The sequence below is a fragment of the Arvicanthis niloticus genome, chromosome 13, assembly GCF_011762505.2.
Source record: "Arvicanthis niloticus isolate mArvNil1 chromosome 13, mArvNil1.pat.X, whole genome shotgun sequence".
In the NCBI taxonomy this organism is placed as follows: domain Eukaryota; kingdom Metazoa; phylum Chordata; class Mammalia; order Rodentia; family Muridae; genus Arvicanthis; species Arvicanthis niloticus.
This window is the reverse complement of record NC_047670.1, coordinates 77,315,512-77,338,892: the sequence shown is the minus strand read 5'-3', so window position 1 is coordinate 77,338,892 and position 23,381 is coordinate 77,315,512. Positions and strand designations below refer to the sequence as shown.

Here is a 23,381-nt window from a genome sequence, read left to right as displayed (position 1 = left end):
CTGAGAAGTAGGCACCAGAAAAATGGAGCTGTACCCTGGAGCAACATGCAGTCTAAGATTAGTAGGGAGCAGAAATGAAAAAGCACTTCCACCAGGAAAGAAAAATGCTCTTTAAAATCCCTAGATGAAAAGCTGGCAGTGGTCACACATGGAACCTGCCACTATCTCTGCACTCAGGAGGATGCAGTAGTAAGGTCACAAGTTCAAGGTCATCCTGGGCTACAAAAAGAACCCTGTCTTAAAGAAACAAAATGGCAAACAACAACAGACCCTAGGTACAGGAAGATAGCTCATAGGTAAGTACCCAGTGGGGCCTGATGCTTAGCTGGCACACATCTAATCTGAGGTGAATAGGAACCAGTGTCTGTGTGCGTTTCAGGATTCAGGTTCTTAGTAGCCGAATGGCTTGGCCACACAGGTTACGCTTGTGCTTGTGAACAAGAAATTGCTGAAATCAGAAATGGAATCTTGGCCCAGATGGAGGTCGGGAATTTGTTTCCTTCCTTTTTTTCCTTCTTAGGAAAGCTTAGTTCATTGTTTAAGATGAAAAAGAACAACCAGATGAATGAAGGAAGGATCTTTGGGAATGATAAGTAACACCCTCCAGATGTGGCTGTTGAGCTGGACAGGATTGACTGTCTGGAGTGGTCATATTACAGCTGCACAGCCTCTCGAGACTCCTCTCCCAGAATGGCTTTGGGATCTGTGACTCAGTTTTTGGATTGCTATTGGTGTTCTTTGCTTTGTATCAAACACTGAAATTAATAGTTTATACTGATTGATTCAAATATTTTATAAACTGGCTCTAAAGTAAATTTAAAAGATGTGTGTGTATGTGTGTATGTGTGTGTGCATGAGCTCTCCCTTGCCTGAATGTATGTATATGTACCACATGTGTGCAGGCACCCAATGGAGGCCCAGAGGCTGTTGGATACTATGGACCTAGAGTTACAGGCAGTTATGAGTGACTATGTGTGTGCTGGGAACTGAATCCAGGTTCTCTGTAAGGACAGAGAACTCTTACCATTGAACCATCTATCCAGACCTAAGATTCTTTTCTCTAAATTTACATAATGGCTCAATGCCTTTAATTTCAGCGCTATGGTGGCAGATGCAGGCCTCTGAGAGTTTAAGGCCATCCTGATCTATAATTGAGTTCTAGGCCAGCCAGGGTTATATAGAAAGAACCTGCTTCACAAAACAACAACAACAACACTGTTCATGGTGCTCGAGCTCAAACTGAGAACTTTGAGCCAAGAGCTGTATCCTTGAGTTGATTTATCCTCAGGCCCAGATTAGTCCCTTATTCATCTACAATTCACGTGTAAAAATCAGCCCTAAGGTTTAAAAGAGGGAATCTGTTGATTCATAAATTATGTAAAATGCACTTTTCACAGTTTAGGAGAGAAGCTAGCCATGTTGGTAACCTGTAATCTCAGCTTTCAAGAGGATGAGGCAGAAGGATCACCAGCTTGAGGCCAGCCTGAGACTCATAGTAAGGCCCTGTCAGACAACAAAACGAGATGGCAAATCAGGGAGACTGAGGCAAGTAAGAACTCTTGCCTGCTTTGGACAGTGGGGTGCTGTTTCTTTGATAAGAGCCTGTGTAGGGAGGACTTAAACCTCAGGTGGGTAAGGTGGGTAGCCAGGCTGAGACCAGGAGGGGGTGACCTCCAGGAGGCCCCACCAGGCAGAAAGTTCAATGAAGCTTTGCTGTGGCCTAAGCTCCATGTAATGCAGGAATTCACTGAGAGAAGAGATCTATTTCTCCGGCCTTTATAGCCCTTAATGATTCTCGAAATTTTAATTAGGTGATTAATTTTTTTATTGGGTCCTTTGATATTTCAGAACTGGTCCCACTCCCTCTAGTTGCCCACTGGACTCCCAAGTGTGAGGAGCAGAGATGAGTATTGCCTCACCCCGCCCTAGCTCAGGAAAGAGCAAGCTGGGAGGTGGAAATCCCTCTGTCACCTCCACACCTCTAGGGCCAGTGACACTCTGTACAAAGGAGTCCTCCAGATTCTCTGGGCTAATGAGTAACACAGTGTGGAGAACATACCTTCAGATCCTTTATTGGCCTTTCTGTGCTAAATCCTGGCTGAGCTGGAAACTGTTTACCCTCCACCCAGGGATTAGGAACCTGTTTGAGTTAGGAGGGCAGAAAAAGGCCAGGGCTTGGCTCTGCCTCCCACCTGCTTTCAGGAGCTTAGGCAGGGTGCTGAACCAGCAGGAAGGGGAGTGGGTGGAGAGAGAGAGAGAGAGAGAGAGAGAGAGAGAGAGGGAGAGAGAGAGGGAGAGGGAGAGGGAGAGGGAGAGGGAGAGGGAGAGGGAGAGGGAGAGGGAGAGGGAGAGGGAGAGGGAGAGGGAGAGGGAGAGGGAGAGGGAGAGGGAGAGGGGAGAGGGAGAGGGAGAGAGAGAGAGAGAGAGAGAGAGAGAGAGAGAGAAGAAACCTGTCTCCAATCTTTCCTATTGATCTCTTGCCTTGCAGCTGCTTGGCCAGCTTTTGAATCTTGAATCTCTCCACCCAGCTTCACCTCTCAGCACAGCCCTTGTCAAATATCAACATGACTTGGAAGTGTGGGGAGGAGCGAGAGAGAGGGGTGCTGTGTTGTCATGATAGTGACTGGGATCCTATATGTGTTTTCCTAATGGGGGAGAGGGTCCCCTCCAAAGATCCCTGCCCAACCTCCAACTTCACTTTGAAAGGAAGAGAAGGCTAGACTCTAGGAAGGACTTACTTTTTAGCAGCATAAGCAGCTCTTATAGAGTTTTATAGAAATTCAAGTTCAGTATTTCATTAAGATCAACAAGGTCTTAAAATGAAACCAGTGAAAAGACTGTTCCCTCAGGTGTCCTGCTGGTGGGGACATTGTCACTTGCTGTTGAAGCAAGTTCTTTTCTGGCAATGTGTGCCTGCACATGTAACACACACATGTATGCAGGTTTGTTCACCACGGCATGCCCACAAAGTTATGTGCCACACAAGCATACAATCTGTCAGAGACCAACAAGTCTCTTACAGAAAGCAGTAAGTAAAGTCTCTACCCCTTAGTGGTCCAGGGTGCTGTTCGTTCAAAGAAACCTCCAGTGACTGTCAGGGCAGGGCAACATTAGCCATGGTGAACACAATTGTGCCCCCCCCCACCCCCAGAGAATCCCTCTACAGGACTGGAGAACACAGGTTTCCTTGGCGAGCAGGTCTAGAAGAAATAGCATATTTTCCTGCCAGAGCCTCCCAGAAGCACAGCAGGCTTACCTGTTTATCAGAGAGGCTCAGCAAGTAGTTCCTCTGCTGGGATTTGAGGTACTGTGGTGCCAGGACTAAAGGGTTGGCTTTCTTGGGACACTGTCCTGCTTTAATGAAGAGAAGGGCATATCTGCTAGCCTAGCCACCATCCCTGAAGCCCAGGATAGAAAGGGTATGTGACATAGAGATATTTTGTAGCCTTGAACTGAATAAAAGCAGATTTGGAGGGAACACAGGATTGACATAGTGCAGAAACCCAAGGATCCCAAGGAGAGAGAACAAAGGGCCAAGAGAGAAGGGGAAGGCTGTGGGTAGATGATGTGGAGTGTAGGTGTCCATCTGGAAGGTGAGGGAAGAGGAAGGCAATGGTGAAAAGAAAAGAAGAAATTAAATGAAGGCCCATGTCTGCTGAAGACTGCCAGATTCACACAAAGGGTGGGAGAAGCAATGTGTGGGCTGAGAAGGGCTAGCAGGCAGTGGAGGCCTAAGGGAAGAGCCCCAGAGAGGCAGTAGTGTCTTTGGGAGAGGTGGGCAGGAAAGTAGGGAGGAGAGGAGTTGCAAAGGCAGGCCCTGCCCACTGGGACACACAGAGGGTGATGACTGGACCTGCTTCTCTCTCTTCTGGTTCCTAGCCAGGATTTTAGCCCCCACCAGCTTCCCTGAGCCCAGGGCTAAGACTGACAGGACTGCAGCTTCTCTGGGTCCTGGGTAGATTTGAATAATTAAGTCATCTGGATTCTTATGATTTACCATTTTCAATGATAAATAGACAGCGACCAAGCCAGCCAGTTGGCAAAACTCTGGCTGCTAGTTATAATCTGTCAAGCTGCCAGCAGATTCATGTTTTATGCTAATGGAGAGAGACTCATTGACTAGGGGCGGCTGCGACCGGGTCAGCTCTTTCCTCAGGCACCCCAGAGGTCGAGAGGTCGGGGAGGAAGGGTTGAGGCTGATATGGATTTTCTGTAAGGGTCAGTGTAATTTTGTAATAATTCAGCGGTGCACACAAACTGGCACACGGAGGGTCACGTATGCAGAGATATGTTCAGGCCCCATACACCCGAGTCACCCTCCACACACTGGCCATTGGACCTGTGCAGGCCTTTGGGCTTGGGGCACCTAAGACAGGACTGGGTAAACTTGTCCATCCCTGCAACCATCTTGAACACACACACCTTGTGTTCACCTTCAGAGGTGCGATTATACCAAGATAAACTTATAGACATACCCGGCAGCCTGAAGAAACGGATGACATCACCCCACACTCATGTGCCCACACTGTGACAGAACGGTCTGCATTACATAGAAGGGAGGTACACAGGACCTCCATCCTATACCCTTCACTTCAGGGCATGAAAGCGCCAAGTCTGGTGCATTTTCTCAATGGGGAAAGCAGTAGGGTGTGTGTCATCCTGCCAACTGGAGAGGCAGAGACAGACCTGAGAAGACAGGAGAGCCTGAGAGCTTACAAATGCAAAGGCTGTGGTGAAAATCATCTGACAGACACCAAATTTGTCTTTTTCCTATCTGTTTATTTGTATATCTATCCACAACACACCAAGGTCTCAGGGTGTCAAAGATCTTCCGATCCTCGTGGCACTCTGAGGTAAAGTCGATGCTTTGCCGGTGATGAGTACTAAAGAAAATATTAACAGAGCGGACAGCTGCAGCTACTGGTTGCAAAATGGGACAAATTGCTCATTTTCCCTCCTAGGTCTCCACCTCAACAAATGTGGATATCATTGCTGGCTTGAGGGGTCTGAGAACAGGTCTGGGTCTGGGTGAAGACCTTTTGTTCCTGGATGTGGAAATTCTGGCCTTTGGTATGATAGGAAATGCTAATTCTAGACCAATTAAAACAGCCTAGTCTCTCTTCTGACCCCCAGGTGCCCTCACAACAGATCAATGTGTGCAGGGAGAACAGAGAAGGAGGCAGCTGCCCTTCTGCTGAGAAGAGAATTTGAATTTTCTTTGATTATGAGCAGGGCTGGAAACTGCAGGTCCTTCCTCCCAGCAGCTTTGTGGTTGACAGGAAAGGGGCACAGGGAAAGAGCAGAGTGGGGTTAAACATTTGTTTTCCCCTCTCCAGATTCGAGGAGGGGTGAGGACAAACCATACAAAACTGAGAACAGCAAGAGCTCAAAGGAGGAATGGATTTTTGTCACCCAGCTTCACTCCTCATGGCTGTTCTGTCTGCTGAGATCCTGGCTCCTTCAAAGCCCACTGGGTTCTCTTCCTTGTTTTGCAGGGCCAGAGGGAGTAAGGAAGCGAGTATGGCTGAATAGTCCACGACCTTCCCACAGTCACCTGGATTGAACCACCCTTCTTGAAGTGGGGTTTGCTAATGAAGGCAGTCCACATTCTAAAGTTCAGGGGCCAGAATGCACTAGGCTAGTGGGAAACAAGACCCCCCCTCCATGCACAAAGAATAGGGAAATGTGCCTTTCTTTTTAGAAAGTTTAAGGTTCTAATTTGTGAACCTGACCTGCACCCTCAGAGAGCAGTAGCCTTGGAGATACCAGCACCTCTGTCCCAGAAACAGGGAAGGAGTGGGAATGGAAATGTAGAGTTGTCTACAGTGAGTTAAGGATGTGAAGGTCAAAGTCACAACTGGTACAGAAAGCAAACAAGTACCCTGCCCCTGGTCAGCCAAGCTCTGCTGCTCACTTAGGGCCTCTTCTTTGAATCCCTGTATTTGCATCCTCATTATGAACTCCAGAGGCAGAGTGTATGCCAGCCAGCCTCAGGGTCCCAGAGCAGAGCCTGCTGGGATACAAAAAGCAAGAGTCCTGGCTTGGCATAGACAAAAGGGGAAAGAACACCAGAAAGAAACAAAGGGGGAGGGGGAAGGAGGAGAGGAGAGGGAGGAGGAGGGCTGGAGGAAAGAAGAGGAGGAACTGATATAGGAAGTGCTGGACAGAGGCCTCCTTGTGAAGATTTCACTGAACAGTGCCTAGCATGCCCCCCTAGCTGTTGGATTGGGGGTTCCTTAGCCAATGCCTAAAGGCTACACTGCTCTTGGAAGACCTGACCCAGTGACTTATCCCTTCCCACTTTGGGGGATACAAAGGAGATGTACTTTTTTCTTATTTTTGTAGTGTGGAGGATTGAACCCCAGGACCTCTCACACACAAATGTACAAATGAACCTGAATCATACACATATACGTATATTATATACACACAAAGAAACCTGTGTCATGACACAGAGAAGGGGATAGCTTGGTGGGACAGCACCTGCCTAGCATGAGTGAGATATTGGGTTTGAGTCTCAGTACCAAAACACAACAAAAATCTTAAATCTAATTGGGGAGTTTCCACAGGGGCACCATGGACAAGGCATAGGGGATATAGTACAGGCCCAACAGGCAACACTCAAATATACCAGGTTGATTCTTCTCCAAGCAGAGTCTAAAGTCATTTTGACAACTCATCCCTTGTATGGGCTCTGTAAATCACCCTATGCACTGAGACTTGCTTGGCCCAGAGACTGTCCCCATCCTCTTTCTTACACAGAATTCATCCCTTTGTTTCCTCCAGAGTTTATAAACCTCATACCAAACTCCTCTCAATTGAATCTCACCTGTTCAAGCATGGGGGAACCCCTTAACCTTATAGTCTTTTGGGGTAATTGATAGAAGGGAGGGTAACAAAGATTTTGCTAAGGATAGAAAATTTTTCTTTAAGCAGTATATGGTGGCTTATGCCTGTAAATTTTCATTACTCAAAAGGGTCAGGCAGGCAGTCTGCTATGAGTTCAAGGACATCATGAACTACATAGGAAGTACCAGGCCAGTCTAAGCTTTAGAGTGAGACCTTGTCCCAGAAACAACAAAATCAAGGTTTTTCTTCTTACCAATGAAGAAAAAAAAGACCCTCCCTCCTACCTGGCAGAATAGGCCCCCTCGTCTTCCTTTTCCTCTGTATCTATTAAGGAAGCCAAAACAGCTGCAGTGCAAAGGGCTCATTTGACAGATGATCAAACCAAGAAGCAGGGTGACAGAGGTGAATCACCCAGAGTCCAGAGCAGGGTGGCCTAGTCTGCTGATCCCCTTTGGCAGCAGGGTCAAGACAGAGTACTGTGATCCTCAGGCTTGGGCCTACATTTATTCTTGGCTGGGTGATGGAGCACTGCATGCAAGCCGGTGAGGTGGGCTGGGAATCTCTCCCTCTCTCTCTCTCCCTCTCCCTCTTTCCCTCTCCCTCTCTCCTTTTACCTTCTCTTTCTGTTTTACCCTCATTTTAACACAAAATCAAACCAAGCTGGAATGAACCAGATTTTGCCTCTCCATTCTGCCTGCCCTCTACCAATATTTCTTTTCTATATGCTTGCCTCCTTCCCAGTCTCTCAGAGTCTCTTCTTCTGGCTGGGCACTTGGCCTTTTACAGGGATGCAGACACATCTTTCCCGCCTGCCTGCCCAGTCTCTTGTCTTTGTTGTCTTGATTTTTTCCTGGCACATTTTGCTATCTTTCTTTGTTTCTAAGTCTTCTCTACAGTGTACAGATGGCATAAATGAGCCCTTCCCCAAAGGAAGGCCTGGTCGGCATCCACTCACCCATCCTTCACACTGTTTTTTTCTTAATTCCTCTCAGGTTGGGACCCTATTCCTGGGTGTCCCCTTACTTAACATGTCCCAGTGGGTGGGACCCACTACAGGCTTAGGAAAGCTGTCTCAAACCTTTGTCGATCCGATCCATCAATCGTAAGAGAAAAAGAGGATGAAGTGACTGTGAAAAGGAGAGACAAGCCCACATTTGGGGGTGGGGAGGGGGTGAGGAGACAGAAGCAAAGGGAGCAGATCAATTGAACGGGGAGGAGGAATCCAATGACCCTGTGATTCTCTCTGAAAAGCTTTGGTTTTGGTTTTGGTTTTTCCGAGAGTGCTAGAATTGCAGACATGAGGCACATCACACTTCTGTTTGAGTACCACTGCCTTGGTGCCTGCCTCTTTATGGTTCCTCTCAAAGGTCCAGATTTAGCCACCCAAGGCAAACTTATTCTAGGCAGTACTCCCCTTCCCCGCAGCAGTTCTGACTGGATGGTCTGGGAGAACCCAGTTCTTGGACAAAGCTTCCCCTCCCCCACAGATGCTCCAGGCTAAGTGGGGCCTAGCGGCCTGCAGAGCCAGAGACACCATGCATTCCAAATGGTATTCACTGCCCTTCCCAAAAATTGCTCCAAATGCAGTTTTTTAGTTTTTGCATTTGTCTTTTTAGCCTGATTCCTCCAGCCTCGGGTTCCCAGAGGGCCCTGACCTAAAAACCTCAAGCACAGGTCCACCCTGGGCACCAGTTAGGTGGCCATTGACTGCACCTGCATTGGCCTGCCTAGCCCACTACCCCCTAAACCACCTGACATCCACTCTTGCACCCTGCACTCTCCTCTAGTCTGGCTCCAACGTAGCTCTTTGAACGACTTATACTCTTAACTCTCTTTGAAAATCTCCCCATCTCTTCCTGTAGGGTATCTCTTGAGGAGGGACAATCAGCCCCCAGAGCTGGCCTCCTTGGGGGCACTGGAGAAAGTAGGAAGGTTGTGGGTTATGGAGCGGGGGAGACTTGCATACTCCCTTGAGACCATTTGAGAAAGATGGGTCTCGGAGTCAAGCTAGATTAGAAACAATAGTAAAGGCACTGGGAGTGTTCCTTCTTGCGCCTCTCCTAAATTAAAATCAGTAGAGGGATCCCAGGAAAGACTGGGCCTTTTTCCACCTGCATCCCAGCACAGCCAGAAACTCTCTGGGGGTCCTCTCCCTTTCTGTGGACCTGTTCCTGGAGATCTCTCCTGGAGGGTCCCTAAGGCCTACTGGGATTGAGCAGGTTTGGGACTGCTAGGTTCTTTAGATGTGTTTAGCCCAGACTCTGGAGCCAGCAATACCTCCCTTACCTAAAATCTCAAATCCCAACTCTGCTTCCTCCCACAAGCCCTTGGGAGGGAAAAAGAAAAAAAAAAAAAAACTTTTTGAAGTTCCTTCAAGTTGCATTTAGGGAAAAGAATCCCCTGCGGACTCTGGGTCTCTTTGCTCCTATTTTCACTTTTCTTCCCCAGTCTCAGATCCCTACTCTTCCCACCCCTGCCAGCTGCCACCCTAGGGCCCAATCTCAGGAGGGAGAAGATGCCCTAAGCCCAAAACTTATGGTTGCCCATCCCGCAGCCCAGATCTCTCAGAGGGCCGAAGGCGGGCAGGTCAGAGTTCGCCTGTAAAGAAAGCAGGATGAAAAAGGAGAGAGAGAGGGAGGAGAGAGAGAGAGAGAGAGAGAGAGAGAGAGAGAGAGAGAGAGAGAGAGAGAGAGAGAGAGAGAGAGAGAGAGAGAGAGAGAGAGAGAACCGGAGCTGCAAATTTCCAGACTGAAGCTTCACGCTCCGCTCACCTGCTCGGGACAGGCTCCAATAGATTTTCGTCCACTCAAAAGTTTGTCCCCTTCGCAAAGGATTTCCAGGAGAGGCTCACATTTGACTCTGGGGGTGAGGGTGAGGAGCCCAGGAGGGCGCAGACGCCTGATCTAAAGCGGCCGGGGGAAGCGGGACGCGTGTGACTGTCCCCAAAGTAAGGGCGAAGCGGCGATCTACAGACCATCCGAGAGCGCTCTGGTTGTTAGCCTCGGGACGGCCCCGGGGCCCACAGGGTGCTAATGCAGGGGTGGAGAACACCGGGCAGCTGAAAGAAAGGCTAGAGCCCTAGATTCTGGCGACGTCCGTCGTGTCCTCTAATTTCTGGCCCCGGCGGGTGTGCCCCAGCCCGCAACATTCCCTGGACCCCTTCTGGGCAGCGCTCAGGACCCCCACTTGTCAGAAAGGGAGGATGAAGGTCCCCTTAGCCCCACCCCACCCCCGAGCTCTCACCCCCCCCCCCACTCCCCAGAGCCGAGGGACAGACAGAGAATTGCAACTAGAAATTCGATCTATTGGTACGAGACACCACGTGCTCGCGGGCTGGCCAATGACCAGGCCGCCCGGGATGAGCTAATAATGGAAGCAATTTGTAACTTTCAGTAGCTCTGTAGGCCTAGGTACCGGTGGGAGGGAGCCTGGCAGAGGGGGAGACAGCACCCCAGTTTTTCTGCCCAGCCTGTTTGTCTAGGGAAACTCGGACCCCCTGGCCATCCTTTGCGTTTACAAGCAATCTCGAGCAGTGTTTTTCGTCCACTCCTGACTCACAGCACAGCCAGGTAAGCTGGTCCCTGCCCCTCAACACCCACTTTTCCCAAGCACCTGCAGACTACCCTCCCTTCTTGCTCCATCAGACAATTGAAATCCAATTTTGTTTTTCTCTTAGTTGAAAGAAAAAGAATCCTCTTGTTTTCTTTAGCGTAATCCTATTTGGAGGGGGAATTAGGATCGGTGTACTTTCTGCGGGGGACAGAGGATTGGTGATGCTTTATTCTTTCAGAAGTCTTTCCTCCCTTCTCTTGGGAAACTACTCTGGGAGAGTTTACTTTTCCCTGGGGGTGAATTACATCTTTGTACACTAGTTCTTTAGCGATGTCAAGTTCACCTCTCTTCTCCACACCACTCTTCAAGTCAGCATTTACAAATAACCACCTTCCATATTTTAAATTTGTTTGTTTTTCTCTCCCCCTACTAGTTTTTATGCGGTTTAGAATCTCCAGTTTCTTCCCTCCAGGTGAACTGGGATTTAGTTTTGTACTGGTCCCTCTTTTTGTTTTGGAAATGACTTTATTGTTTGGGAACCTTACGAGATGTGAACAAGCTCTTTGGTCAGTTCCAGTGGACCTGTGGGAAGAGCAATGTGGAACATTTTATGTATTTTCTTCACTTTTTTTTAACCTTAATTTTTATGTATTCACTTCAATTTAAGAATCCTGACCTCGTGTTGACTCCTTTGTATGTTAAGCCATTTTTATTATTTCCTAAGCTTCACCATCTTGCACATTTCTTTCTTTTCCTCAGCCCCTTTCTACTTCAGACTCCTCCATCTCAGAAGTCACCGCACCTTTCGATAATTCTCAGCTTTAAATCAGCTCGCCCCCAGCCTCAGAAGGGTCCCTGGAAGAATCAACTGTCCTATTCCTACACTGTCCCAACTGGGGACACCTGCTTCTGCTTCCAAAGTCAGCTGAGATAAGAAGGTCAGAATGTCCTCCAACTTTTCATTTTAGGTTGAATTTCTTTTCATTTGTCTGTTCTGGGTAAACTCTTTGGCACGCTGACTTGAATTTTTAATCCCTGCTTTTTCCCTTCAGTTTTAGAAAAATGCAAGCAAGTTTTATTTCTGCCTATTGGGCCTTTTATCTCCTGCAGGAGAATTCCCAGAAGAGAAACACAATGTTTGCTTTCACTTTACTTTTGATCAAGCTGGTGTCTGCAGAGGTGGGGGTATCCCTTTTGTGTTTGTTTTTTAGACAGCATCTTACTATGTAACCCTGTCAGGCCTGAAAGTCAACTATGTACACCAGGCTGGCCTCCAGCTCTGAGATCTACCTGCCTGTGCCTACCAAGTGTTGGGATGAAAAGTATATGCCATCGCTCCTGGCTAATTCTTCCTTTTTAAAGATGTTACTAAGAAGGCAAACTGTTAGAAGGAGTAATCTAGAGTTCTAATCTATTCAGAATTATTGAAGCTACAAAAGTAAGATTGCAAGAGTAACTCACACTCTGGAAAGATGGGAAGATGTCCCAGGGTGACTATATCTGTCCATTGTGACTCTGTGCTGGGCAGAAGAGGAGCTGCTCCTCCCTCTGGTTCCAGCCCCATTGTCACATTGACATTCTGGGCACATGTGGCCCAGCCCCCACCCGCTCCTCCAAGTATGAATCTAAATTACTATTAATAAGGGGCTGCTCCAAGCTAATTGGCATTAAAAGAATTCATTTCAATTTGTTAATATTAAATGAACACTCTGCACTTTAGCTCCCTTCCTCGCCCTGGATTCCCAGATGAATGATGGGAAGCAGGGCGGGGGAGCAGGCAGGATTTTATGTCTGACTCTCTAGCTTGGCCACTGCTGGGCCTTCCCTGGTGTTATGAGACCAGGCAATGTGGAAGCCTGATGGGGGGAAATCTGAGGGACTTATTCTTTATCATCCTCTATAACAGGAGCTGTGAATAAGGGTAAGTGAATGGGGGTCAAAGGAGAGACACAAAAAGATTTAGGGGATAGAAGAAAGGCAGCTAGGAGACTGGGAAGGAAAGTCAGTGAACAGAAATTTGAAAACACAAGGGTTGGGGGCAATGGGTGAGATAGATTTAGGAAGAAAGCCCATGCAACTGAAAATCCAACCCCAGGGCTTAGAGCAAGCAGCTGGGGTCCTGCAGCTGCTAGCAAGGCATCCTGGACTTTTCTGCCATTTCAGTTTCTTGGTCTGTGAAGCAAGGATTATATAGTGTAGGATCTGTCTTAGAGTTGTCTGAGATTCCATGAACACACATGATGTGTTATGCATTGTGCTGGGTACATAGATAACACTACTACATGTTAGCTCAGTTTCTGATCCAGTAATTGCTGGATTGGACTCTCAGACCTGCCTTGAATTAGTTATATGCTCTTCGAGCAGTTATTTGAGCAGTGCACTTCTGTTTTCTTATTGGTAGTAGAGTCAATAGCTTCTGGGTTCAGGCATGGACGATAGAAAGGAATTTCAGTGCAAAGTGCCTGGAACAACTCAAGTCTCATCATGCTACATGAAAACTGCTCTGGACGATGTTGCCCTTTGGGTGAGCAAGGTGAGAATAAGTAGGTTGGGAAGGCTTCTTACAGCTGAGCACGCTGGAGTTGCCAGGACTGTGAGCACAGCATCTACTTACCATCCTTAGAAATCTGGGGGTGTAGGAAGGCAGCCAGTGACCCTGGAGGCTGTAGGGGTTCAGTTCTCCCCTGTCTCTGTTCTGGCTCTTGGGTTGATGGTGTACTCCCAGTGTCCTTCCTCTTGAAAGAGGAAGCCCCTTCCCTTTTCTTTTGGGTGCTACTGATTTACTTTCTTGAGCCCACATCTCCCTATAATGTCAAGGTAGTCTCCAGAGAGTGGGTTGGGGAGATGGCAGATGGTAGAGAGTCTAACACTTACTAAACACCCTCTTATGTTCTAGACCTCATTCAGCAGGATCCAAGACAAGATCCAAGGAGAAGGGGACCTGACAAAGTACAAGGCACAAAGTATCCACATTGAAAGTTGAGTTCTAATCTTTTTTTTTTCTTTATTATAGAAAAAAATACAAGATGGTTACATGCTTAAACTAAAGTATCCTGAAGACTTTTCTTTTGGGTTTTGTTTTGAGTCAGGATCTCCTGCAGCCCAAGCTGGCCTGAAACTTGCAATGTAGCATGGATGACCTTGAACTTCTAGTTCTCTCGATTCTGCTTCTCAAGTACTGAGTTTACAGGTAGGAGACACCAGAGCTGGTCTATAGAAACACATCTTAATGCCTTCCCATGCTGTACACTTCTGAAGGAGGCGGTAAAAGAAATCACCTGAAGGGAAAGGCAGCACACATGTTAAGTCAGGGGCCAGATCACTACAGCAGATGGAGTGGGGGTGGGAGGATAGTATTCTGATATTCCATCTGAGAAGACTTCCCAGTCAGGATTCCAGTGGATGTGAAAGGTAATGGGGATAGAAAAATATAGGGAAGAAGTTATACATTGGTGAGAAAGAGGAAGAAAAAAAGAATCATGCCAAGGCTGGCTAAGAGTAGGGAGATAAAGCATAACTGCCCTTATGGCACCAAGTCAAAGTAATCACCACTCACTGAGGCCATGCTGTGTGTAAGGAACGTAAGAGACTTCAATCAGTGCTCACAATAATTTTGACAAGTGGGTTGCAGTACTTCTGAAGATTCCTGCTCCTGAGAGTACACTCTGAGTCTCAGCCTAGTTGAGTGGCACAGAACTCATGCTTGGGATAATGAGCACCCTCAATGTCTCTCCTCCCATTCCAGTTTCAGGCTGTCCAGTGGCCCCACACTTACAGTCACACTTAGCAACTGACGGAAAGGGGTTAGCAGTGGGCAAGACCATGAGATGGAGTTGCAGTCAAGCAGTGGAGACAGGAACTGTTCTCATATCTACATGAAGGATGAAGGAATTCCCTATGGACAGAGCTGCTAAGTTACTCTTCTGGGACTGCTGCTTGTGGATTAATTACAGAGGCCTGACTGGGTTGCAACACTTCCAGATGATGGTTTTTATGGCTTTTCCCCAGGGACATCCAGTGAGGATTTGAGTCCTCAGTAAAGTGTCAGTTGTCACAGAAGTCTTATTCTCTCTTTGTATGACTGCAGAGAACCTTCTTTCTATTCCAACACCACTTCCCAGGATCCTGGTCAGGTGTGGCCAGTAGAAGCAAGAGCCCAGTGAGGCTGCCCAAGGCTGAGGGTATGGTAAGTTCTTTGTGCCCCATTTCTCATGTCCTGGATGATACTGAGATGAGGTCTGGCTGGAAGCTTGAAGAGCAAAGCAACATTGTTGAGAGGAACCCAAGTCCTCAAGCGACAGGTGGTTGAGAGCTGACTGCACTCTGCCTGCTCCTTTGTACTGTCATTTCCACGACAGATACAGTTTCCTCTGCTGTTGTTTGAGACTTTTTATTGTAGCCTTTCTCAGTCAGTCCTCCTAATACACTTTCCCACAGTAAGTGTAAAAGTGTATTTCCCACAGTACACCTGCTGACTTAAACTCATGTTAAGGGTCATACCTGAGGTGGGATGATGATAATGATGACATTAGTTGAGGCAGAGGTTAGGCTAAGGTGTCTGAGTCTGTACAACCCTGACAACCCTCTGAGAAAGTGTTACAATTTCCAACTTGCCAATAAGTTTTAAAGAAAGTAGCTGAGCTGACTTACACCTTTTATTTCGCTTTTGTTTTGTTTATGAGATAGGATCTTCACTCTGTAAGACAGGTTGACCTACAAATCACTGAGTAGCCCAGGCTAGCCCTGCATTTACATCAATTCTTGCTGCTTTGGTATTCCAAATGCTAAACTTAGAGTTGTGAGTCCTCAAGCCTGGTAATCTTCGAGGGATATTGATAAGTAGTCTAGGCTAACCTTGAATTCATAATCATCCTGACTCTTAAGCGCTTAAGATTAAAGAAGTGCTCCCTCATGTCAGACTCTAGATGCACTCCTCACCTTGGGCTAAATCCACTCTTCAGGTCAGAACTAGAGGGGACCTTGGAGAGCAACCCATACCAGGTTGTCTCCTGACAGTTAATCAGAGAGGTCTGAGAGTCCCAGTGCCTCTCTCAAAAATCATAGGGGACACTCACTTTAAATGTTGGGGTGCTATGTGAGGCTTTAGTGAAAAAAAGGGGCCGGGCATGGCAGCACAGACCTGTAATGCAAGCACTGAGAAAGTAGAGGCAGCAGGAGCAGGAGTTCAAGAACAACTTCAGCTGTACATGTTGATCACCTATCTCAGAAAAACAGAAAAGCCAGACATTGCAACTGGTCAAAACCTCCAACAGCTACGATTCTCTCTGTGTCTCTGGGTAGCCTGGGTCATCTAGAATGAGGGGCGTGCACACACTTTGTGTGTGTGTGTGTGTGTGTGTGTGTGTGTGTGTGTGTGTGTGTGTGTCCTTTGCTGGAGCTTGGGAAGTCAGATTGCATTTGGACTCCCAGGCTCCTCTTGTTGGCTATCTGCCCTGAGGACGAGTGGTGTGCACTTTTCTTCCACCCTCCTTGTCACCAGATGCTAGGGAGGGCATGCTGGGAGCCAAAGCCAAAGCAGGAAAAGGGACTCCTCAGCCCCTCTCTAGTCTCTGCACATTTCTATCTGGAACTGGGGCCCCCTCTCCCCCTAGGCCCCACCTCTTAGCCCACCAGGAAGGAGAAAGGGAAATTGTCATAAATCCCCCTATTTATACAAGAAGACAGTGTGTTTCTTTTGCCAGAAAAAACACAGAAAGGGAGCTGTCAGGGAAGAAGGGACCCAGCCCCAGATCTTGAGGGGTCAATTTGTCTTCCCCAGTTGTGGCTTGGGGACTACTGCAGCACTAGCTGTGGGAGATGCAGGCTGAGAGTTGGGGGCAGCCAGGATAGCACTGCCTGGCCTTTGTTTCTGACCTCAGCCTTTCTGCTTCATCTGAGAGGCCCCCTTCCCCTGACACTCTTTTTCAAAACAACTTTCTTAAGGTGTAACTCACATGGAACACAACCCTACTTGGAAAAGACAGTTCGTGGCTTTAGAATTTTCATGGACATGTGCAACTGTCAGCACAATCGGTTTAAGAGTATTCTGAGCCCTCAGAGAGCAGCCTCCTGCCCACAGGTGACCACTTCCTTATCCTTGATATCCCTTCTGACTGAGACTCTACCTCAATGTCTTTCCTATTCAGGACTGCCATAGGAATGGCTTCATGAAGTAGGCGGCCTTCTGTGATTGGCTCCTTTTCCTTGGTTCTTATGCATTGTTGTGTCAAAGCATGCATCCATCCTTGTTCCTTCTCATGGACCGGTAACTTCAAAGGTTGACAGACCACATTCCGGATATGTGTTCATCAGTACATGGGCATTTGGGTTGCTCCCATGTCCAGACATTATGATTTTCTATGTCTCTAGACAGTTTGAATCATCAAGAGTGAGGTCTGTGGCTAGAAAGAGGCCTGACTTATGTGCGGGAGCCCTCAGTGTTCATGGAAGCCAGGCCTTTGCACCTGGTTCTGGTGCTTCTCCCCCTGGTTAAGTTGCTGTGGTGCTGTGGATGGCCATTGACTCTTTTATCCAGCAGCTCTCTCTCTCTCTCTCTCTCTCTCTCTCTCTCTCTCTCTCTCTCTCTCTCTGTCTCTCTTTCTCGCCCCTTGCTGTCCTCAGACCCCTCTCCTGCAGCTTCAGAGTCTGAGTGGATAAACAGGAATACTTCCCCAAGGATGGCCCCATGTAATTCTCTGTGTGCTACCGGTAAATAGAAACCCCTGACCAAGGGAAAGTCAAGTTCATGAGGATGTAGCTGCTTCAGACTTCAGGTCTCCTTCCCATGTCCCCATCTTACCTCTCTCAGTCTACTCTTTCTGCTGATACCAGACACTGCCCTACCTACATCAACCCTGCCATACCAGTGGGACTAGCAGGATGCATACGAGAAGTCCAAATAGTGCCAGGTTGCATTTGTTGAATGAGGGGATGAGGGATGATTCCATACTCTGGAAATAAACTGTGGAGAAAGTCAGTTATCTCTTTCTGTTGCCACCCCTTTTTCTAGTCTGGAAATCAGCATTTATCCCCACAAAGGTAGGTGTGGAAAGCCCAAAATGCTACCTATACCATAGCTGCTATTTATCGGGCCGGCATTTATGTTGTCTGATTGATTTTCATCTCCTTTTTAAAGGCAGAGTTTCACGTAGCCCAGGCCGACCTGAAATTTTCACAACACAACTGAGAATAACTTTGAACTTTTGATCCTCTTGTTTCTAATCCCAAGTGCTGGGATCACAGATGTGTATGGAGACGCTTGATTTACATGGTGCTGAGAATAGAACCCAGAGCTTCTTGTACACTATTCTACCAACTGAGCCGTATCGCCAACTTTCTTTTTCACCTCCCGAGCAAGTATAATAAAACTCATTTTGATTTCTCTCTACATTTATTTACTGACTGTGTGTGTTTGTGAGTGTGCACATGCTCAGAGCTGTAGAGGTCTGAGGACAACTTGCCAGTGTAACTTCTCCCCTTCAACTCACAGTATGGGCTCCAGAGATCACATCAGGTTGTCAGACTTGGCAGTAAGTGCCTTTACCAGCTGAGCCATCTCAACAGCCCTAATTACTCTCATCTTAAAGTTAAGTAATAATTGGTTACAGCTCCATGTTACCCATCAGCCTGTCCCCTCCCGCCCAAAACAAGTGGGTTACACTCCTCCTTCACTGTGTAGTGGCTCCTCCTGTCTCATGGAAGAACCAGTTTGTCTTTCCAGGACTTTGTTCTAGCACTTGTTGAGCTGCCCATTTTTATGAGAGGGATTAGAAGAGGGCTGAACTTTATCATCGAAGACTCCAGTGAGCCAGAGAGCTGCTGATGTGGAACCAGAAGGACATAGCAGGACAGATAACCCTATGTCGACAAGTGGCTGCTGTAGCATTCCTTGGCACCTGCTCAACGGGGCTTTCTACGTGATCTGGATGACACACAGCAAGCTTGGACGCGGTGTTATTTTTGTTTGTATGACTTCACTCCTCACAGAAAACATAAAAGAGAGCCAAGGCTAGGCTGATTATACAAAGAGGCTTATAAGACTACAGCCTAGCCGGGCGGTGGTGGCGCATGCCTTTAATCCCAGCACTTGGGAGGCAGAGGCAGGTGGATTTCTGAGTTCCAGGCCAGCCTGGTCTACAGAGTGAGTTCCAGGACAGCCAGGGCTACACAGAGAGACCCTGTCTCGAAAAATCAAAAAAAAAAAAAAAAAAAAGAAAAAAAGAAAAGAAAAGACTACAGCCCATATATATATATATATATATATATATATATATATATATCCTATATACAGCCTATATATATAAGACTACAGCCTATATATATAAGACTACAGCTTATATATATATATCCTATATACGGCCTATATATATAAGACTACAGCCTATATATATTCTGCTTAATTTTGCATGATAACATTTATGCATGGTTTGCCAGGGACCATAGGCCCTTCAAAGTCTTCCTTTTGAGATGGAGTCTCATGTAGCATAGGCTAGCCCCAAGCTCACTGTGTAACTGAGGCTTGCCTTGAATTCCTCACCCTCCTGCCCGCACCTCTCAAGTGCTGGAATTACAGGTGTGCATCGCCATGCCCAGCTTGCCAAATGTTTTGTAACTATTAACTTGTCTCTGTTCTAGACCCACATGCAGTAGCTATCATTAGTATTTTCAATTTTAAGATGGGGGAATTGAGGCACGGATACCTAGTATATACCCAAGGTCATAGAGCCAGCAAGTAGGCAATCAGTGCCCAGGACCTGGCCTTGAGTCTGAGAGGAATTGCTTCCCCAGGTGTTCCTGGCACAGTCATAGCATTTGGGAGCTGTAGTTTGTCTGGCAGGCCCTCCTCCCCTGCCTTCCTTAGTTATGGCCCATTGGAAAAATCAAGCAGAGCTGTGGCTCCCAGGGCGATGATCCTTCAGCTGCTTCCTTGGCACCGCCATCTCTCCTCAGCTCTTGGCAGAGGCTCCAGCCAGGAGTAGCTCAGCTGCTTGTGCGGATCAAGATTTCTCAGGAGAAGGAGCACACGGGGAAGCTGCTGTCTCTCCTGACTGTCAAGAAGAGTGGATGAGTCACTGCACGACTGAGTGCATATTGCTGCAGAACAGCATGGCCCACTGTGGAGAAAGCTGGCTGTGTGGACAGCCACTGAGTAACTTTGGGGACATCTAAAGCGGAAATTGCTGGGAATGTAGGTTCTAGAGGGTTTGACCTTGAACCTCTGGTCCTCGAGCCTCCAGCTCCTAATTGCTTAAACATGCAGGTACTACCATCCCTGGGTTTATGTGGTGCTGGGGATTGAACCCAAGGCTTTGAGCATACCAGGCAAGCACTCTACCAGCTGGGTCATATTCCCCAGCCCATATCTAGTGTTTAAGAATTCTGATCTTCAGTTCTTCAGTGAAAATCCTAATATGTCTTTGTTTCATGTTGGAACCCAAGGAGCTTGCTTGGGCACAAATGGGGAGGAGACAGGACTGTCTAGGTCCAGCCCAGTCTTACTACCCTTCTCTAAGATCCCTGAGAAAAAGAGCAGGGATTTGGATGAATGAATGTGTCCAACTTTCTCCTAATGGTTTCCATTAAGTAATGAAGAGTCATTGCTGCTAGTTCCCTTAAAAACAGAAAGAAGAAATAGATTAGGAAGGCTTTTGGCTAGACCACAAGAGGAACCAGTAGCTGCCTGGGGACCTGTGCTCTGGTGACTACTCTGATAAACATCTAACTAATATTCCCCCTGACTCCCTTATTCTCATTTTGAAGTTGAAAGACACTGCCATACAGGAGGGTCAGTGCCTCAGGTGCTTAGGTAGACAAGCCCCACTTGTGATTGGGGACTGGGAAGGGAAAGAGACAAATCTTGGCTCAAGTGCCATCCCTTGGTGGAACCAGATCATTGCAGCTCCCACCTCTGCCTAGCTGTGTGGTCTTGGACATATTGTTCACTTCTCTGTGCCTCAAGCTCCCCACCAATGATAGCACCTACACTACAGACCTATCATGCAATCCTGGAGGTGCTTGGGAACAAGTGCTAAAAAGGCAGCCTTTGGTATTGGAAGAGGTGGCTTAGCAGTGGAGAGCACTTGTTGACCTCCCAGGGGACTGGGGTTCAGTTCCTAGCATCTAGACTTCATGGCTCCCGAAAGTCTGTGACTTCAATTTCAGGGTCTGGCACCCCCTTCTGGCCTTTGAGGGCAACTGCACACATATGCACATATATACACACAGACACACATGTACACATAAATAAAAATTAAGAAATAACTTTTCAATGGAGTTGGAGAGGTAGCTCAGCATTTAAGAACACTTAACTGCTATTGTATGGGGCTGGGGTTTGGTTTCTATCAACACAGGTTCACAACCATCTCACTTCCAGGGGATTCAACACCCTCTTGACATCTGGGGGCCCTAGGTATGCATGTGGTAGACATATATACATACATATACACATACACAAACACACATACACACACATATATACATGTACACACATACATATATACATATATATATATATATCACATATGCATACAGTAAGACAAATAAATATAATTTTTTTAAAAATTGCAACTCCAGGAAGATAAAATGACTTAGTAGATAAAGAAAGGAACTTGCTGCCAAGCCTAATGACCTGAATTTTGTTCCAAGTTCTGGTCCAGGAACCCACACAGCTGTAGGAAGAAACCAACTCTGGAATTCATTCTCTTGACTACATGCATATTGTGGCACTTGCACACTTTCATACGAACACACATACAAAATAAGTAAATGTTAAAGACAGTATTTTAGCTGGGTGCTGGTAGTGCACACCTTTAACCCCAGCACTTGGGAGATAAAGCCAGATGGATTCCTGTGAGTTCGAGGCCAGGCTGGTCTACAGAGTGAGTTCTAGGACAGCTAGGACTACACAGAAACCCTGTCTTGAAAAATCCAACCAACCAACCAACCAACCAACCATCCAACCAACCATCCAACCAACCAACTAGCCATCCATCCAACCAACCAATCAAACCAACCAACCCCTACCTCTTGAGAGATAGTCACAGGATTCTGACCAGGAAAGTTACCCCAGATCCTGAAAATGAGGGAGCCCCCATGAGTGGGTATCCTATAGGTGTGCCATTTTGGATACTACCACAAGGTGTCTGCAGAACTAAGCCCAAAGGGTCAGCCTGGATCTAACACGAGTACAGAAGATTCCCACAGGCCCTCAGCTTTTCCAAGCTGCAGGCAGACATACTGGAATAGCATACCAAGCCCCTGCCTGTGGAAACTTACATTTAAACACAAATTAGAGCCAGCAAATGGCTCTGGCAGTCAAACCAGCCATCCCAGGAGAGTGAAGAGCTAGCCAAGAGAACCAACCGAGATGAGGCAGGAGTTCAAACTTCAGAAGCCACTCTTCAGAATAGGCCAAAACAGGATTCCAGAATGAAGGGCTGCAGAAGCTCCCTGCTCCCCTCACACCATCTCTGTGCTCCATGCCAGACAGGCTGGGCTTTCCACTGTTTCCTCTTCCACATAAAAAGTATGTGAGGCTGGATCTCTGAGACCTGTGAGTTCCAGTATCTCATGGGAGCACTTGAGGACAAGGACATGTGGGGACTCTCCTGCCCCCTGGCTTGGGAGCTTCTAACTGCTCCCCAGCATGTCTGGCTGCTTGGCTGGCTTTTGGGAGCAGGTGCAAGAGCACCCAGCTGCTGGCTTCTTTGTGGGTGTCTGCAGACTTCGTTCATGCTATGCCCAGGCGGGCAGAGCAAGGCTGCCTTTCTGGTTCGCGCAAGCCCACTGAGCCCAGTATGGGCTGGGATTGTCACTACCCCCTGGGTTAAGGTGACAGATGTTCCCTTTGTCACAGCACCTGTGAGGGTGGCTAAAGAAGACAACCCCTAAAGGGCAGTGCTTCACTTTTTCTCCTCAGTTGTACCCTGCTTTCTTGGGAGGCTGACAGTGAACATAGAGGGTATGCATCACCACGCCCATAAGAACCTCCAAACATGGAGCTAAGGTTCTTTCCAGAGTAGGAAGAACATCTAGGTTGGATACACAAACTGATGGACCCTCAAGTGCCCTTTGATGACCTTTGAACCCAGGGATGTCTGTGAGGCTTGGGTTCCTGGCAAGGGCAAGGGGCAGGGGCAATGATCTCAAAAGACCATGCCAGCCTAGGTTCCTATAACTGGAGGGAAAGAACTGTGGCATGTTGCCTTCCCCAAGACTCATAGATAGAGGTGTGCATCTGTGATTGGAGATGCAAGAGCCAGCTGTGTTTCCACCATCGTGCTTTCCTCCCTCCTTCTTCTGAGTGCCTGGCTGCCCCTAGAGCCCCAGGCCTGCCCGCCATCTGGGCAGCTCAGAGGACAGCCCCCTGCCAAAGGCATGCCAGCATTGATTTATAGCTACACACACACACCTTAGCAAGCTCGGGCTGTGTGCCCAGAACCTCCTCTGCTCTGAGAATTGGCACTCCTCTTAAAGGGCTAGAGGAGGAGAATGCAGGGATGTCCAGGAGGCAAGTTGGGCATTAAGAGGGCTGATGAGAAAGGACCCTACCCTCTATGGTATGGTATCTATCATTCTCTTGAAAGCTTCACCAGTGGGTGAGCCATCTTAGCACACATCAAGCTAACCTTGCACCAATGCCTCCTGAGTAACTAAAAGCTTCCTCAGACCAGAATTGACTATGAACTTGGTGCCCAGCACAGTGCCAAGATATAATTGAGGCTCAGGAGGAATTCGTTAAGCAGGCGATAGGATGAATCCCAGAAACTCCTGTGTGGGTCAGGAGGTGAACCTGCCCTTGAATATCAGAGTTGGCAAGCCCTGATTGCACTGGCTGCCATCCCCAGGACCTCTCTCTCTAGAATCTTTCTCCCATCCCATCACATGTTCCTAGCACCAATGAGGCCAATTGGCTACCCAGACCCATGAACTTTCCCATCCCTCAAAAGGAATGAGCATGAAAAAGCAAGGCACAGACAGCT

At 47.6% G+C, this 23,381-nt stretch overlaps 1 long non-coding RNA gene across 7 annotated transcripts; it reads left to right on the top strand.

The window, feature by feature from the left end:
• The first annotated feature begins 10,221 nt into the window (after positions 1 to 10,221).
• On the top strand, positions 10,222 to 18,140 carry LOC143434180 (uncharacterized). Of its 7 annotated transcripts, none has more exons than XR_013103518.1 (4): positions 10,222 to 10,418; positions 11,161 to 13,379; positions 13,491 to 13,591; positions 14,147 to 18,139. It is a non-coding gene; the product is annotated as an uncharacterized LOC143434180 (long non-coding RNA). The 7 variants fall into 7 exon arrangements; XR_013103516.1 differs by having other exon boundaries at positions 11,161 to 12,934; positions 13,298 to 13,591; positions 14,147 to 18,138; XR_013103519.1 differs by having other exon boundaries at positions 14,489 to 18,138.
• Positions 18,141 to 23,381: the final 5,241 nt, after the last annotated feature.